This window comes from Bombina bombina, chromosome 6 (assembly GCF_027579735.1).
Source record: "Bombina bombina isolate aBomBom1 chromosome 6, aBomBom1.pri, whole genome shotgun sequence".
Taxonomy (NCBI): Eukaryota; Metazoa; Chordata; class Amphibia; order Anura; family Bombinatoridae; genus Bombina; species Bombina bombina.
In genome coordinates, this window is record NC_069504.1 from 892130634 (window position 1) to 892149549 (window position 18916).

The window sequence follows — 18916 nt, forward strand, 5'->3', positions numbered from 1 at the left end:
ACGAAGTACCATCTGACGTAGGAATGGTAGTACGTTTAGCAAGGGTAGAAATAGCCCCATCAACTTTAGGGATTTTGTCCCAAAATTCTAACCTGTCAGGCGGAACAGGATATAATTGCTTAAAACGTTTAGAAGGAGTAAATGAATTACCCAATTTATCCCATTCTTTGGAAATCACTGCAGAAATAGCATTAGGAACAGGAAAAACTTCTGGAATAACCGCAGGAGCTTTAAAAACCTTATCCAAACGTATAGAATTAGTATCAAGAGGACTAGAATCCTCTATTTCTAAAGCAATTAGTACTTCTTTAAGTAAAGAGCGAATAAATTCCATCTTAAATAAATATGAAGATTTATCAGCATCAATCTCTGAGATAGAATCCTCTGAACCAGAAGAGTCCAAAGAATCAGAATGATGGTGTTCATTTAAAAATTCATCTGTAGAGAGAGAAGATTTAAAAGACTTTTTACGTTTACTAGAAGGAGAAATAACAGACAAAGCCTTCTTTATGGATTCAGAAACAAAATCTCTTATGTTATCAGGAACATTCTGCACCTTAGATGTTGAGGGAACTGCAACAGGCAATGGTACATTACTAAAGGAAATATTATCTGCTTTAACAAGTTTGTCATGACAATTATTACAAACAACAGCTGGAGGAATAGCTACCAAAAAATTTACAGCAGATACACTTAGCTTTGGTAGATCCAGCAGGCAGTGATTTTCCTGTAGTATCTTCTGGCTCAGATGCAACGTGAGACATCTTGCAATATGTAAGAGAAAAAACAACATATAAAGCAAAATAGATCAAATTCCTTATAAGACAGTTTCAGGAATGGGAAAGAATGCCAAATATCAAGCTTCTAGCAACCAGAAGCAAATGAAAAAATGAGACTGAAATAATGTGGAGACAAAAACGACGCCCATATTTTTTAGCGCCAAATAAGACGCCCACATTATTTGGCGTCTAAATGCTTTTGGCGCCAAAAATGACGCCACATCCGGAACGCCGACATTTTTGGCGCAAAATAACGTCAAAAAATGATGTAACTTCCGGCGACACGTATGACGCCGGAAACGGAAAATAATTTTTGCGCCAAAAAAGTCCGCGCCAAGAATGACGCAATAAAATGAAGCATTTTCAGCCCCCGCGAGCCTAACAGCCCACAGGGAAAAAAGTCAAATTTTTGAGGTAAGAAAAATATGATAATTCAATGCATAATCCCAAATATGAAACTGACTGTCTGAAAATAAGGAAAGTTGAACATTCTGAGTCAAGGCAAATAAATGTTTGAATACATATATTTAGAACTTTATAAATAAAGTGCCCAACCATAGCTTAGAGTGTCACAGAAAATAAGACTTACTTACCCCAGGACACTCATCTACATGTTTGTAGAAAGCCAAACCAGTACTGAAACGAGAATCAGTAGAGGTAATGGTAAATATAAGAGTATATCGTCGATCTGAAAAGGGAGGTAAGAGATGAATCTCTACGACCGATAACAGAGAACCTTATGAAATAGACCCCGTAGAAGGAGATCACTGCATTCAATAGGCAATACTCTCTTCACATCCCTCTGACATTCACTGCACGCTGAGAGGAAAACCGGGCTCCAACTTGCTGCGGAGCGCATATCAACGTATAATCTAGCACAAACTTACTTCACCACCTCCCTTGGAGGCAAAGTTTGTAAAACTGATTTGTGGGTGTGGTGAGGGGTGTATTTGTAGGCATTTTAAGGTTTGGGAAACTTTGCCCCTCCTGGTAGGAATGTATATCCCATACGTCACTAGCTCATGGACTCTTGTTAATTACATGAAAGAAACATATATTTAGAACTTTACATATAAAGTGCCCAACCATAGCTTTGAGTGTCATAAATAGAAATAAGATTTACTTACCCTAAGACACTCATCTACATAAAGTAGATAGCCAAACCAGTACTGAAACGAGAATCAGTAGAGGTAATGGTATATAAGAGTATATCGTCGATCTGAAAAGGGAGGTAGGAGAAGAAATCTCTACGACCGATAACAGAGAACCTATGAAATAGATCCCCTAGAGGAAGACCATTGTATTCAAATAGGCAATACTCTCTTCACATCCCTCTGACATTCACTGCACTCAGAGGAAAACCGGGCTTCAGCCTGCTGCGAAGCGCATATCAACGTAGAATCTAGCACAAACTTACTTCACCACCTCCATGGGAGGCAAAGTTTGTAAAACTGAATTGTGGGTGTGGTGAGGGGTGTATTTATAGGCATTTTAAGGTTTGGGAAACTTTGCCCCTCCTAGTAGGAATGTATATCCCATACGTCACTAGCTCATGGACTCTTGCTAATTACATGAAATAAATTGCACTGCACTTACTAAGGGATTGTCCCTGCACAATACCTTTGTCTGAGACATAGGCTTGCCCCTCTCAATCGTGGTACAAAATTTCCAGGGTCTTAAAAAGAAATCTCTCTTTAGAACCAATTTTTATTTCTAGAACATAGAATACATTTACATTCAGACCTCTCTCCTTCTGCAATCTGCACACCCATATTACCTTTACCTATTCTTAAAGGCCAGAACTTCCTCTCACATGGCACAATTTCTATAATTTCTCTTTAATATTCTGCTCCAGATGCAACATGAAAAAGTGACAGTTGTTTCTAAAAGGCAGCAAACATAAAGAGATAAGGAGAGACAAGAGATGGCAAAAAGAAGCACAGATGAAAACAAAGACAAACAGAAGGTTATAAAGGGAGAAGGAAGAACAACTGAAAGAGGCAGAAGATGCGTAAACACAGTTGGGGTAAAGAGAGTGGAGGGTGAAAATAACTTGGGAAAAAATAGGGAAAGGGAGTAAATTAGAGACACAGATGTACATCAAGGGAGTCACTCATGAGACAAGGGAAAAAAAACCAAACTTTATGCTTACCTGATAAATGTATTTCTCTTGTGGTGTATCCAGTCCACGGATCATCCATTACTTGTGGGATATTCTCCTTCCCAACAGGAAGCTGCAAGAGGATCACCCACAGCAGAGCTGTCTATATAGCTCCTCCCCTAACTGCCAACCCCCAGTCATTCGACCGAAGACAAGCAAGAGAAAGGAGAAACCATAGGGTGCAGTGGTGACTGTAGTTTAAAAATAAAAAACACCTGCTTTAAAATGACAGGGCGGGCCGTGGACTGGATACACCACAAGAGAAATAAATTTATCAGGTAAGCATAAATTTTGTTTTCTCTTGTAAGGTGTATCCAGTCCACGGATCATCCATTACTTGTGGGATACCAATACCAAAGCTATAGGACACGGATGAAGGGAGGGACAAGGCAGGCGCTTAAACGGAAGGCACCACTGCCTGTAAGACCTTTCTCCCAAAAATAGCCTCCGAAGAAGCAAAAGTATCAAATTTGTAGAATTTAGAAAAAGTATGAAGCGAAGACCAAGTCGCCGCCTTACAAATCTGTTCAACAGAAGCCTCATTCTTAAAAGCCCATGTGGAAGCTACCGCTCTAGTAGAATGAGCTGTAATTCTTTCAGGAGGCTGCTGGCCAGCAGTCTCATAAGCTAAGCGGATTATACTTCTTAGCCAAAAAGATAGAGAAGTTGCTGAAGCCTTTTGGCCTCTCCTCTGTCCAGAGTAGACAACAAACAATGCAGATGTTTGATGAAAATCTTTAGTAGCTTGTAAATAAAACTTCAAAGCACGAACCACGTCAAGATTGTGTAATAGACGTTCCTTCTTTGAAGAAGGATTAGGACACAGTGACGGAACAACAATCTCCTGATTGATATTTTTATTAGATACCACCTTAGGCAGAAAACCAGGTTTGGTACGTAACACTACCTTATCTGCATGGAAAATGAGATAAGGGGAATCACATTGTAAAGCAGATAACTCCGAAACTCTTCGAGCCGAGGAGATAGCTACTAAAAACAGAACTTTCCAAGATAAGAGCTTAATATCTATGGAATGCAAAGGTTCATACGGAACCCCTTGAAGAACTTTAAGAACTAAATTTAAACTCCATGGCGGAGCAACAGGTTTAAACACAGGCTTGATTCTAACCAGAGCCTGACAAAACGCCTGAACATCTGGAACCTCAGCCAGACGTTTGTGCAAAAGAATAGACAGAGCAGAAATCTGTCCCTTTAAGGAACTAGATGATAAACCCTTCTCCAATCCTTCTTGGAGAAAAGATAATATCCTAGGAATCCTGACTTTACTCCATGAGTAACCCTTGGATTCACACCAATGAAGATATTTACACCATATCTTATGATAGATTTTCCTGGTGACAGGCTTTCGCTCCTGTGTTAAGGTATCAATGACCGACTCGGAGAAACCACGCTTTGATAAAATCAAGCGTTCAATCTCCAAACAGTCAGACGCAGAGAAATTAGATTTGGATGGTTGAAAGAACCCTGAAGTAGAAGGTCCTGTCTCAGAGGCAGAGTCCATGGTGGAAAGGATGATATGTCCTCCAGATCTGCATACCAAGTCCTGCGAGGCCACGCAGGTGCTATCAAAATCACCAAAGCTCTCTCCTGTTTGATCTTGGCAATCAGACGAGGGAGCAGAGGAAACGGTGGAAACACATAAGCCAGGTTGAAGGACCAAGGCACTGCTAGAGCATCTATCAGTGCTGCCTTGGGATCCCTGGACCTGGAACCGTAACAAGGAAGCTTGGCGTTCTGACGAGACGCCATGAGATCCAGTTCTGGTTTGCCCCAAAGTTGAATCAACTGTGCAAATACCTCCGGATGGAGCTCTCACTCCCCCGGATGAAAAGTCTGTCGACTTAGAAAATCCGCCTCCCAGTTCTCTACTCCTGGGATATGGATAGCTGATAGATGGCAAGAGTGAATCTCTGCCCATCAAATTATCTTTGAAACCTCCAACATTGCTAGGGAACCCTTGTTCCCCCTTGATGGTTGATGTAAGCTACAGTAGTGATGTTGTCCGACTGAAATCTGATGAACCTGACCGCAGCTAGCTGAGGCCAAGCCTGAAGAGCATTGAATATCGCTCTTAGTTCCAGAATGTTTATCGGAAGGAGTGCCTCCTCCTGAGTCCACGATCCCTGAGCCTTCAGGGAGTTCCAGACTGCACCCCAGCCCAGAAGGCTGGCATCTGTTGTTACTATTGTACAATCTGGCCTGCGGAAGGTCATACCTTTGGACAGATGGACCCGAGATAGCCACCAGAGAAGAGAATCCCTGGTCTCTTGATCCAGATTTAGTAGAGGGGACAAATCCGTGTAATCCCCATTCCACTGACTGAGCATGCAGAGTTGCAGCGGTCTGAGATGCAGGCAGGCAAACGGCACTATGTCCATTGCCGCTACCATTAAGCCGATTACTTCCATACACTGAGCCACTGAAGGGCCAGGAAGGAAACTTGTGAGAGGGGATAAAGAACTCTTTTCTTCGTTCACTTTCCACCCATGAGACCTCAGGAATGCCAGAACAATGTCCGTATGGGACTTGGCAATTTGAAAATTCGACGCCTGTATCAGAATGTCGTCTAGGTAAGGGGTTACTGCTATACCCCGCGGCCTTAGGACCGCCAGAAGTGACCCCAGAACCTTCGTAAAGATTCTTGGTGCCGTAGCTAACCCAAAGGGAAGAGCTACAAACTGGTAATGCCTGTCTAGGAAGGAGAACCTGAGAAACCGATGATGATCTCTGTGTATCGGAATGTGAAGATAAGCATCCTTTAAGTCCACGGTAGTCATATATTGACCCTCCTGGATCATAGGTAGGATGGTTCGAATAGTCTCCATTTTGAAGGATGGGACCCTGAGAAATTTGTTTAGGATCTTGAGATCTAAGATTGTTCTGAAGGTTCCCTCTTTCTTGGGAACCACAAACAGATTTGAATAGAAGCCTTGCTCCTGTTCCTCCTTTGGAACTGGGTGGATCACTCCCATAACTAGGAGGTCTTGAACACAATGTAAGAATGCCTCTCTCTTTATCTGGTTTGCAGATAATTGTGAGAGGTGAAATCTTCCTTTTGGGGAAGAAGCTTTGAAGTCCAGAAGATACCCCTGGGACACAATTTCCAACGCCCAGGGATCCTGGACATCTCTTGCCCAAGCCTGGGCGAAGAGAGAAAGTCTGCCCCCTACTAGATCCGTTACCGGATCGGGGGCTGATCTTTCATGCTCTCTTAGAGGCAGCAGCAGGCTTTTTGGCCTGCCTTCCTTTGTTCCAAGCCTGGTTAGGTCTCTAGACCGGCTTGGACTGGGCAAAATTTCCCTCTTATTTTGTATTAGAGGAAGTTGATGCTGCGCCAGTCTTGAAGTTTCGAAAGGCACGAAAATTAGTCTGTTTGGTCCTTAATTTGTTGGACCTATCCTGAGGAAGGGCGTGACCTTTTCCTCCAGTAATATCAGAAATTATCTCCTTCAGTCCGGGCCCGAATAGGGTCTGCCCCTTGAAGGGAATGTTGAGAAGCTTAGACTTTGAAGTAACGTCAGCTGACCAGGATTTAAGCCATAACGCCCTACGCGCTTGAATAGCAAAACCTGAGTTCTTAGCCGTTAAGTTTGGTTAAATGAACAACGGCGTCAGAAACAAATGAATTGGCTAGCTTAAGAGCTTTAAGCTTGTCAAGTATATCATCCAATGGGGTTTCTACCTGTAGAGCCTCTTCCAGAGACTCAAACCAGAAGGCCGCAGCAGCAGTGAAAGGGGCAATGCATGCAAGAGGCTGGAGAATAAAACCCTGTTGAATAAACATTTTCTTAAGGTAACCCTCTAACTTTTTATCCATTGGATCTAGGAAAGCACAACTGTCCTCGACTGGGATAGTTGTACGCTTAGCTAGGGTAGAGACTGCTCCCTCCACCTTAGGGACCATTTGCCATAAGTCCCATGTAGCGGCATCTATGGGAAACATCTTTTTTAAAAACAGGAGGGAGAGAGAACGGTACACCTGGTCTATCCCATTCCTTAGTAATAATTTCTGAAAACCTCTTAGGTATTGGAAAAACATCAGTGTAAACAGGCACTGCATAGTATTTATCCAATCTACACAATTTCTCTGGGACCATAATGGTGTCACAGTCATTCAGAGCAGCTAAAACCTCCCTGAGCAACACACGGAGGTGTTCAAGCTTAAATTTAAATGTAGACATATCAGAATCAGGTTGAATCATCTTTCCTGAGTCAGAAAAATCACCCACAGATAGAAGCTCTCCTTCCTCAGCTTCTGCATATTGTGAGGGGATATCAGATATAGCTACTAAAGCGTCAGAGTGCTCTGTATTTTTCCTAGCCCCAGAGCTGTCTCGCTTTCCTTGTAACCCTGGTAGTTTGGACAATACCGCTGTAAGGGTATTATCCATAACTGTCGCATTGTCTTGTAAGGTAAACGCTATGGGCGCGCTAGATGTACTTGGCACTTCTTGAGCGGGCGTCCCTTGAGCGGGAGTCATAGGTTCTGACACATGGGGAGAGTTAGTCGGCATAACTTCCCCCTTGTCAGTTTCCTCTGGTGAGAAATCTTTTAAAGCCAGAATATGATCTTTATAACTTATAGTAAGATCAGTGCATTTGGTAAACATTCTAAAAGGGGGTTCCACAATGGCTTCTAAACATAATGAATAAGGAGTTTCCTCTATGTCAGACATGTTTAACAGACTAGTAATGAGACCAGCAAGCTTTAAAAACACTTTAATTAATGTAAAAAAGCAGAATATAAAAAAACGGTACTGTGCCTTTAAGAGAAAAAAACAAATACAAAAACTGCAAAACAGTGAAAAAAGCAGTTAGCTCTATGAAATTTTAACAGTGTATGTACTAGGGTAAAATAGCATTGCACCCACTTGCAAATGGATGATTAACCCCTCAGGCTCAAAAACGAAGCCAAAAAAACGGTAAAACCGTTATAACAGTCACAGGCAAACTGCCACAGCTCTACTGTGGCTCCTACCTTCCCATAAAACGACTTTTGTAGGCACAAAAACCCTTTAGAGAGGTCCAATATGTCAGGGGATTCCTTCAGGGAAGCTGGATGTCTCAGAGTTGAAAAGTTACTGCGAAATTAGAGCGCGAAAACAGGCCCCTCCCACCATGCACTGAAAGTCAGAGGGCCTAATAAACTACTCCTAGGAGTCAAATAACAGCCATGTGGAAAAACTAGGCCCCAAATAAAGATTTATCACCCTCAGTAAAAAACGCTCCTTATAATACATGTAAACGTTTCACATACTAAGTTATTAGAGCAATTAACATGAAAATTACCCTTTACTGCCAGCATGATGCCAGTCGTTATTAAATCACTGCAATCAGGCTTACCTCAAATATATCAGGCACTGTCAGCATTTTCTAGACTTCTTATTATCTCTCTAGAAAAAAATATACTGAACATACCTCAAGGCAGTTGATTCTGCAGGCCGTTCTCCCAGCTGAAGTTTTTCCCATACTCTTCAGTTATGTGTGAGAACAGCAGTGGATCTTAGTTACAACCTGCTAAGATCATCAAAAACCTCAGGAAAAACACCTTCTAATTTCTGCCTGAGGTAAAAAAACAGTACAACTCCGGTACCATTTAAAAATAAAAAACTTTTGATTGAAGATAAACTACACTAAGTCACCACATCTCTCTATGCAACCTCCCTTGTCGAGAGCTGCAAGAGAATGACTGGGGTTTGGCAGTTAGGGGAGGAGCTATATAGACAGCTCTGCTGTGGGTGATCCTCTTGCAGCTTCCTGTTGGGAAGGAGAATATCCCACAAGTAATGGATGATCCGTGGACTGGATACACCTTACAAGAGAAAACAGCAGATAAGAAGAAACAAAGCCAGGGGGAGATATACATGGAACGACAATTACACTTACTTAAAAAAGAAGAGAAACAATAGGAAAAGAAAAATAGAGAGGGTCCCAGGTTCCAAGTTTTTTTTTTTTTTTTTTTTTTTTTTTTTAAGGACAGCCTGTTAACCACTTCAGTGAAGTGAGAGGATAACACAAATTAAGGCAAGATAAATGTTCCCAGACAGGCACACAGTTCAGAATAAAAGTACTTGTTCTGGCTGCTAGTAAACATGATATACTGCTGGAAAGATTAGGTAGCAGGTTGCAGGCTCATTCACAGCCTGGGCAGCCGATTTCCCTTTCAATCTCCGTGCTCCAACACTAACACTTCCTGATATCTAGCCAGGCAAATGTAACCATCTTCATAAAACAAAATGTTGAGAAAACAAGTTTATGTCAACAAAACAACTTATGTCATCAAAACAAACAGCAATGAATCCTCTACCGGCTCTTCTAGGAACTATCCATTGAGGGTTTGCATGTAATAATTTTTTGAAAAGCACCTCTATCTCTGCCTATCTCCTAGACTAGGCAAAGTACTACTGGGAGGGGAATTAGGCGGGATGCTCTTTTTGGGGTGTCTTTGCCTCCTCCTGGTGGTCAGGTGATGTATTCCAATTTGCAAGAATTGGATTTCATGGACTCTCACTTAGAAAAAAAATCAACTTATGTGGAGAAGACAAAGTTGTTATCTCAACATAACACGTCAGAAGAAAAAAAATAAATGCATAGGCTCTCTGGGCTTCCATACATTTCAGTTTTGACTAGAATGTCAATTAGAATGGATGAAAAGCTAGAAGAAAAAAATAATAATAATGCTCTAATAGCTTATTGAGGAGCAGAAGTGGAATTAGAAAAACATAATTTATGTAAGAACTTACCTGATAAATTAATTTCTTTCATATTGGCAAGAGTCCATGAGCTAGTGACGTATGGGATATACAATCCTACCAGGAGGGGCAGAGTTTCCCAAACCTCAAAATGCCTATAAATACACCCCTCACCACATCCACAATTCAATTTAGCTAATAGCCAAGAAGTGGGGTGAAAAAGAAAGGAGTAAAAAGCATCAACAAAGGAATTTGGAAATAATTGTGCTTTATACAAAAAAATCATAACCACCATAAAAAAGGGTGGGTCTGATGGACTATTGCCAATATGAAAGAAATTAATTTATCAGGTAAGTTCTTACATAAATTATGTTTTCTTTCATGAATTGGCAAGAGTCCATGAGTTAGTGACGTATGGGATAGCAATACCCAAGATGTGGAACTCCACGCAAGAGTCACTAAAGAGGGAGGGACAAAATAAAAACAGCCATTTCACTGTTAAAAAAAATCCACAACCCAAATATAAGTTTATTCTCAAAAAATAAAAATAAAAACTTAAATCATAAGCAGAAGAATCAAACAAACTGCTGCCTGAAGAACTTTCCTACCAAAAACTGCTTCCGAAGAAGCAAATACATCAAAATGGTAGAATTTAGTAAAAGTATGCAAAGAAGACCAAGTTGCTGCTTTGCAAATCTGATCAACTGAAGCTTCATTCTTAAAAGCCCAAGAAGTGGAAACTGATCTAGTAGAATGAGCTGTAATTCTCTGAGGCGGGGCTTAACCCGACTCCAAATAAGCTTGATAAATCAAAAGCTTTAACCATGATGCCAAAGAAACGGCAGAAGCCTTGTGACCTTTCCTGGAACCAGAAAAGATAACAAATAGACTAGAAGTCTTCCTGAAATCTTTAGTAGCTTCAACATAATATCTCAGAGCTCTCACCACATCCAAAAAATTTAAAGATCTCTCCAAAGAATTCTTAGGATTAGGACACAAAGAAGGAACAACAACAATTTCTCTATTAATGTTGTTAGAATTCACAACTTTAAGAATTTAAATGAAGTCTGCAAAACTGCCTTATCCTGATGAAAAATCAGAAAAGGAGAATCAGATCAGAAGCAGATGATTCAGAAACTCTTCTAGCAGAAGATAAGGCCAAAAGGAACCACACTTTCCAAGAAAGTAGTTTAATGTCCAAAGAATGCATAGGCTCAAATGGAGGAGCCTGTAAAGCCTTCAAAACCAAATTAAGACTCCAAGGAGGAGAGATTGATTTAATGACTTGATACGAACAAAAGCTTGTACAAAACAGTGAATATCAGGAAGCTTAGCAATTTTTCTGTGGAATAAAACAGAAAGAGCAGAGATTTGTCCTTTCAAAGAACTTGCAAACAAACCTTTATCCAAACCATCCTGAAGAAACTGAAAAATTCTAGGAATTCTAAAAGAATGCCAAGAATATTTATGAGAAGAACACCATGAAATGTAAGTCTTCCAAACTCAATAATAAATCTTTCTAGAATCAGATTTACGAGCCTGCAACATAGTTTTAATCACTGAGTCAGAGAAACCTCTATGACTAAGCACTAAGCGTTCAATTTCCATACCTTCAAATTTAATGATTTGAGATCCTGATGGAAAAAGGGACCTTGAGATAGGTCTGGCCTTAATGGAAGTGGCCAAGGTTGGCAACTGGACATCGAAACAAGATCCGCATACCAAAACCTGTGAGACCATGCTGGAGCCACCATCAGCACAAACGATTGCTCCATGATGATTTTGGAGAACAAGAGGCGAGAAAATATAAGCAGGTTGATAACACCAAGGAAGTGTCAACGCATCCACTGATTTCGCCTGAGGATCCCTGGACAGGTACCTGGGAAGTTTTTTGTTTAGATGAGATGCCATAAGATCTATTTCTGGAAGCCCCCACATCTGAACAATTTGAGAAAACACATTTAGGTGATGAGACCATTCTCCTGGATGTAAAGTCTGACGACTGAGATAATGTGCTTCCCAATTGTCTATACCTGGGATATGAACCGCAGAAATTAGACAGGAGCTGGATTCTGCCCAAACAAGTATCCGGGATACTTCTTTCATAGCTATAGGACTGTGAGTCCCACCCTGATGATTGACATATGCCACAGTTCTGATATTGTCTGTCTGAAAACAAATGAACGGTTCTCTCTTCAACAGAGGCCAAAACTGAAGAGCCCTGAGAATTGCACAGAGTTCTAAAATATTGATTGGTAATCTCGCCTCTTGAGATTTCCAAACCCCTTGTGCTGTCAGAGATCCCCAAACAGCTCCCCAACCTGAAAGACTCGCATCTGTTGTGATCACAGTCCAGGTTGGACGAACGAAAGAGGCCCCTAGAATTATACGATGGTGATCTAACCACCAAGTCATAGAGAGTCGAACATTGGGATTTAAGGATATTAATTGTGATATCCTTGTATAATCCCTGCACCATTGGTTCAGCATACAAAACTGGAAAGGTCTCATATGAAAACGAGCAAAGGGGATCACGTCCGATGCTGCAGTCATGAGACCTATAACTTCCATACACATAGCTACTGAAGGGAATGACTGAGACTGAAGGTTCTGACAGGTTGCAACCAATTTCAAACGTCTCTTGTCTGTTAGAGACAAAGTCATGGACACCGAATCTTGAAACCTAAAAAGGTTACCCTTGTCTGAGGAATCAAATAACTTTTTGGTAAATTGATCCTCCAACCATGTCTTCGAAGAAACAACACTAGTTGATTTGTGTGAGATTCTGCAGAACGTAAAGACTGAGCAGGTACCAAGATACCAAATAAGGAAACACCGCAATACCCGGCTCTCTGAGTACAGAAAGTAGGGCACCGAGAACCTTTGAAAAGATTCTTGGAGCTGTCGCTAGGCCAAAAGGAAGAGCAACAAATTGGTAATGCTTGTCTAGAAAAGAGAATCTCAGGAACTGATAGTGATCCGGATGAATCGGAATATGAAGATATGCATCCTGTAAGTCTATTTTGGACATATAATGCCCTTGCTGAACAAATGCAGAATAGTCCTTTTAGTCCCCATTTTGAAAGTTGGTACTCTTACATATCGATTCAAAATCTTTAGATCCAGAACTGGTCTGAATTAATTTTCTTTCTTTGGGACAATGAATAGATTTGAATAAAACCCCAAACCCTGTTCCTGAAATGAAACTGGCATGATTACCCCTGATAACTCCAGGTCTGAAACACACTTCAGGAAAGCCTGTGCCTTTACTGGGTTCGCTGGAATGCGTGAGAGAAAAAAAAATCTTCTCATAGGCGGTCTTACTCTGAATCCTATTCTGTACCCCTGAGAGACAATACTCTGAATCCAATGATTTTGGACCGAATTGATCCAAACATCTTTGAAAAATTTTAATCTGCCCCCTACCAGCTAAGCTGGAATGAGGGTCGCACCTTCATGCGGACTTGGGGGACTAGCTTTGATCTCTTAAATGGCTTGGATTTATTCCAATTTGAGGAAGGCTTCCAATTGGAAACAGATTCCTTTGGGGAAGGATTAGATTTCTGTTCCTTATTATGTCGAAATGAACAAAAACGGTTAGAAGCTTTAGATTTACCCTTAGGTTTTTTTTATCCTGAGGCAAAAAGACTCCCTTCCCCCGAGTGACAGTTGAAATTATTGAATCCAACTGAGAACCAAATAATTTATTACCTTGGAAAGAAAGAGATAGCAATCTGGACTTAGAAGTCATATCAGCATTCCAAGATGTAGGCCACAAATCTCTTCTAGCTAAAATAGCTAAAGACATATCTAACATCAATTTTGATGATATCAAAAATGGCATCACAAATGAAATTATTAGCATGTTGAATCAGCTTAACAATGCTAGAGAAATCATGATGCGACACTTGTTGCACTAAAGCTTCCAACCAAACAGTTGAAGCAGCTGCAACATCAGCCAAAGAAATTACAGGCCTAAGAAGATGACCTGAACATAAATAAGCCTTCATTAGATAAGATTCAAGTTTCCTATCTAAAGGATCTTTAAAAGAAGTACTATCTTCCGTAGGAATAGTAGTACGTTTAGCAAGAGTAGAGATAGCCCTATCAACTTTGGGGATCTTTTCCCAAAACTCTAATCTAACTGCTGGCAAAGGATACACTTTTTTAAAACTTGAAGAAGGAATAAAAGTACCAGGCCAATTCCATTCTTTAGTAATCCTATCAGAAATAGCATCAGAAATAGCATCAGAAATAGCATCAGGAACTGGAAAAACCTCTGGAATAACCACAGGTTTATAAACAGAATTTAAACGTTTACTAGTTTTAATATCAAGAGGACTAGTTTCCTCCATATCTAATGTAATCAACACTTCCTTTAATAAAGAATATACTCCATTTTAAATAAGAGGATTTGTCAGTGTCAATATCTAAGGCAGGATCTTCTGAATCAGATAGATCCTCATCAGAGAAAGATAAATCAGTATGTTGCCGGTCATTTGAAATTTCACCAACTCTATGAGAAGTTTTAAAAGACCTTTTACGTTTATTAGAAGGCGGAATGGCAGACAAAGCCTTCTGAATAGAATCAGAAATAAATTATTTTAAAATTTACAGGTATATCTTGTGCATTAGATGTTGAGGGAACAGCAACAGGTAATGAACTACTACTGATGGATACATTTTCTGCATGTAAAAGTTTATCATGACAACTATTACAAACCACAGCTGGAGGTATAATCTCCACAAGTTTACAACAAATGCACTTAGCTTTGGTAGAACTGTTATCATGCAGCAGGGATCAAACAGTGAATTCTGAGACAGGATCAGATTGAGACATCTTGCAAATGTAACAGAAAAAACAACATATAAAGCAAAATTATCAATTTCCTTATATGGCAGTTTCAGAAATGGAAAAAATGCAAACAGAATAGCCCTCTGACATAGAAAAAAGCAAGAGGCAAATAGGAATGGGGTCTTAAATAATGAAAATATTTGGCGCCAAGAATGACGCACAAACAGAAAAATATTTTTTGGCACCAAAAACGTCTGGAAACGACACACTCGCGTCATAGATGATGCAACCTTGTGAAGGACTCTGCGTCAACTAAGATGCCGGAAATGACAAATTTTGCATCAACGAACCTAACTTCGTGGCAAAAAAATCTTGCGCCAAGAATGACGCAATAAACTTTGGCATTTTGCGCCCTCGCGAGCCCAATTCTGCCCGTGAATTTAAGAGACAGTCAATTTGAAAAAAAGACTATACCCAAGGTAAGAAATACATTTTCATAAAAAAGCATTTTCCAGATATGAAACTGACAGTCTGCAAAAAGGAAATATACTGAAAATACATATATTTAGAACTTTATATAAAAACATAAAGTGCCAAACCATAGCTGAGAGTGTCTTAAGTAATGAAAACATACTTACCAAAAGACACCCATCCACATATAGCAGATAGCCAAACCAGTACTGAAACGGTTATCAGTAGAGGTAATGGAATATGAGAGTGTATCGTCAATCTGAAAAGAGAGGTAGGAGATGAATCTCTATGACCGATAACAGAGAACCTATTAAATAGATCCTTGTGAGGAAAACCATTGCATTCAATAGGTGATACTCCCTTCACATCCCTCTGACATTCACTGTACTCTGAGAGGAATCGGGCTTCAAAAATGCTGAGAAGCACATATCAACTTAGAAATCTTAGCACAAACTTACTTCACCACCTCCATAGGAGGCAGTTTGTAAAACTGAATTGTGGAAGTGGTGAGGGGTGTATTTATAGGCATTTTGAGGTTTGGGAAACTTTGCCCCTCCTGGGAGGATTGTATATCCCATACGTCACTAGCTCATGGACTCTTGCCAATTACATGAAAGAAATACTGGTCTAACTCCCCCAAAGCAAAACACAGCTATTGATGGGCAGATACACATTTATGCTTCCCATTATTGGCTCAGAGGCCATGTTCTGCTGTAACCAGTAGTATATTACTGATCAAAGGTGACTAACAATTACTGGAGGTAAATTACAGGAAAATATCACATACATATTGTACTGTTTTACTATTCTCCATTAAACATTTGGAGCTTTAATATGGTGTATAATGGTACCTGAATTCTTTAAGCAGAGCTTTCCAATAACATCTTTGTTTCTCTGCTTGCAGTCCTTGAGAGAAGGGTACAAGTAATGACAAAAAGCACTGCAAAGGATAAACATAACTGAAAAGCACGTCTGTAGTCACCATAAGATATATCTAATAAACAAAGTTCCACATTTATTTTAGTTACAGTTGATTGTATTGTTTCCTGATCTGAGACCCTGTTCATCTGCAGGCTAGAATTCACTTTTGGGGGAGAAAAACATAATTATAGGCATACAATGTGCAATAAAAATATACTGTAAAGCATTAGAGGATTTGCTAATTGTAGTTTTGTCCCTTTAAATGGCATGCAACATCATGAGTATATGTATGTATGTTACCTACCAGTTGTATATTCCAAGTTGCAAAATTGGCTGTATTTTGTTGGAGTATACACTTTATGGCCTATTCAGAATCACGCTATTCAGACACACGAACACGACAACTAATTCAAACTTCTACACAGTAAATTAATCTCTTAGCGTCTGATCATTTTATTCATTTTCTACAAGTGTCTTTGGAATCAATTTATTAGATAATAGTATTTTTTCACATTATTGAAACTAGAGAACAAAAAGTAAATTGAACTATGATCTCTAATTATTTTGGTGTGTTCATTAAAAGGGACATAAAACACTAAATATATTTTATAAGCATAGTACTGAGGTTACCCCCCCCCTTGCTCTAGTTATAGGTGCCAGAATGTTAGAGACAGTGAAGTCAAAATTAAACTTAAATGGATTGGATAGAGCATGACATTCAACTTTCCAATATACTTCAATAATCAATTTTGCTTAGTTCTCTTGGTATCCTTTGATAAAGAGTAATCCTAGGTTAGCTCAGTGGGGTACACGTGTCAGTAGCCATTTGGCAGCAGTGTTTGCAACGTTTATTACAATTTTATAAATAGTTGCTAACACTGATACCATAGGCACATGCACGCTCCTATTAGTCTACCTAGGTTTACTTTAAACAAAGGACATCAAGAGAACAAAGCAAAATTGATAATACAAGTAAATTGGAAAGTTGTTTAAAAAATCATGATCTAGCTGAATTTTTAAAGTTTAATTTTGACTTTACTGTCCCTTTAAAATCTAGCTTTCACTGCATTCCAGCGCTAATGTGTTTGCACATGTGCAGAAACTCTCCTTCATATTCCTGTAATGCAGCAGTTCCCAAACTCATGATCCAAATGAGGGTTACGGGATCATAGTCACCCTTGGGGTGGAGGGAAGCAGGGAACTGCTGTGGGTGTGCAGAGTTGTTCACTCTTCCAGCCTCTGTGCCAGAAGGAAGTGATATTATGTCACTTCCTCCCAGCGTTCTACGGTAGCCATGCAGGAGGGAAGAGGGAACAGTAACACAATTTAGATTTTTGCAAACCTGCAAGCAGGGACCCTGTGACACCCCATGAGAGGATAGCTGGTGTCTTATACTGTGCTGTGCCGAGAAGCATTTAACCACAAGATCTTTTAAAGGGACAGTCTACCCTAGAATTGTTATTGTTTTAAAAGATAGATAATCCCTTTATTACCCATTCCCCAGTTTTGCATAACCAACACAGTTATATTAATGTACGTTTTACCTCTGTGATTACCTTGTATCTAGGAACCTTCTTCCAGCCCCCTGATCACATGACTGTGACTGTTTATTATCTATCGTCTTAAATTTAGCATTGTTTTGTGCTAAATCTTAAATAACCCCCTGTGCCTGAACACAGGGTTATCTATATGGCCCATGTGTACTTTGTCTCTTTGTGTTGAAAAGAGATTTAAAAAGCATGTGATAAGAGGCAGCCCTCAGAGGCTTAGAAATTAGCATATGAGCCTACCTAGGTTTAGTTTAAACTAAGAATATCAAGAAAAAGCAAATTTGATGATAAAAGTAAATTGGAAAGTTGATTAAAATTAAAAGTCCTATCTGAATAATGAAAGTTTTATTTATACTAGACTGTTCCTTTAAGATCTGAGTGGAGGTTTTTGCTCGGATCCTGCCATGATAGTGATAAATACAAACCGTGTCCCTTCTTTTCACAATCTTCATATCAATAATAAAAAAAATGTTTTGTTTATTTTACATTTTTTTCTAAAGACAAATAGGTGACAGTATTGTGTCCCCCACTTTTAACAATCTTCACTCATAACCCTGGAAACCACCTTCCTGCATCAAAATAGAAAGTAAACTTGAGGGTGGTTAAAGGAAAAAGTTGATATATTTTAATACTTGTGTGTGTGTGTAAATCTGCATTTGTTTGCGAGTGCAGCTGTGAGAAACATCGCCTATCATGACAATATAAATATATATATATTTTATATACAGTTGTGCTCATAAGTTTACATACCCTGGCAGAATTTATGATTTCTTGGCCATTTTTCAGATGTTATGAATGATAACACAAAAACTTTTCTCACTCTCATGGTTAGGGTTTAGCTGAAGCCATTTATTATCAACTGTGTTTACTCTTTTTAAATCATAATGACAACAGAAACTACCCAAATAATCCTGATCAAAAGTTTACATACCCTGGTGATTTTGGCCTGGTAACATGCACACAAGTTGACACAAAGGGGTTTGAATGGCTATTAAAGGTAACCATCCTCACCTGTGATCTGTTTTCTTGTAATTGGTGTTTGTGTGTATAAAAGGTCAATGAGTTTCTGGACTCCTGACAGACCCTTGCATCTTTCATCCAGTGCTGCACTGATGATTCTGGATTCTGAGTCATAGCAAAAGAATTGTCAAAGGATCTGTGGGAAAAAGGTAGTTGAACTGTATAAAACAGGAAAGGGATATAAAAAGATATCCAAGGAATTTAGAATGCAAATCAGCAGTGTTCAAACTCTAAAAAAGAAGTGGAAAATGAGGGGTTCTGTTGAAACCAAACCACGGTCAGGTAGACCAAATAAAATTTCAGCCACAACTGCCAGGAAAATTGTTCAGGATGCAAAGACAAACCCACAAATAACTTCAGGTGAAATACAGGACATGTGGTGTGGTTGTTTCAAGATGCACAATAAGGAGGCACTTGAAGAAAGATGGGCTGCGTGGTCGAGTCGCCAGAAGAAAGCCATTACTACGCAAATGCCACAAAGTATCCCGCTTACAAGACGCCAAACA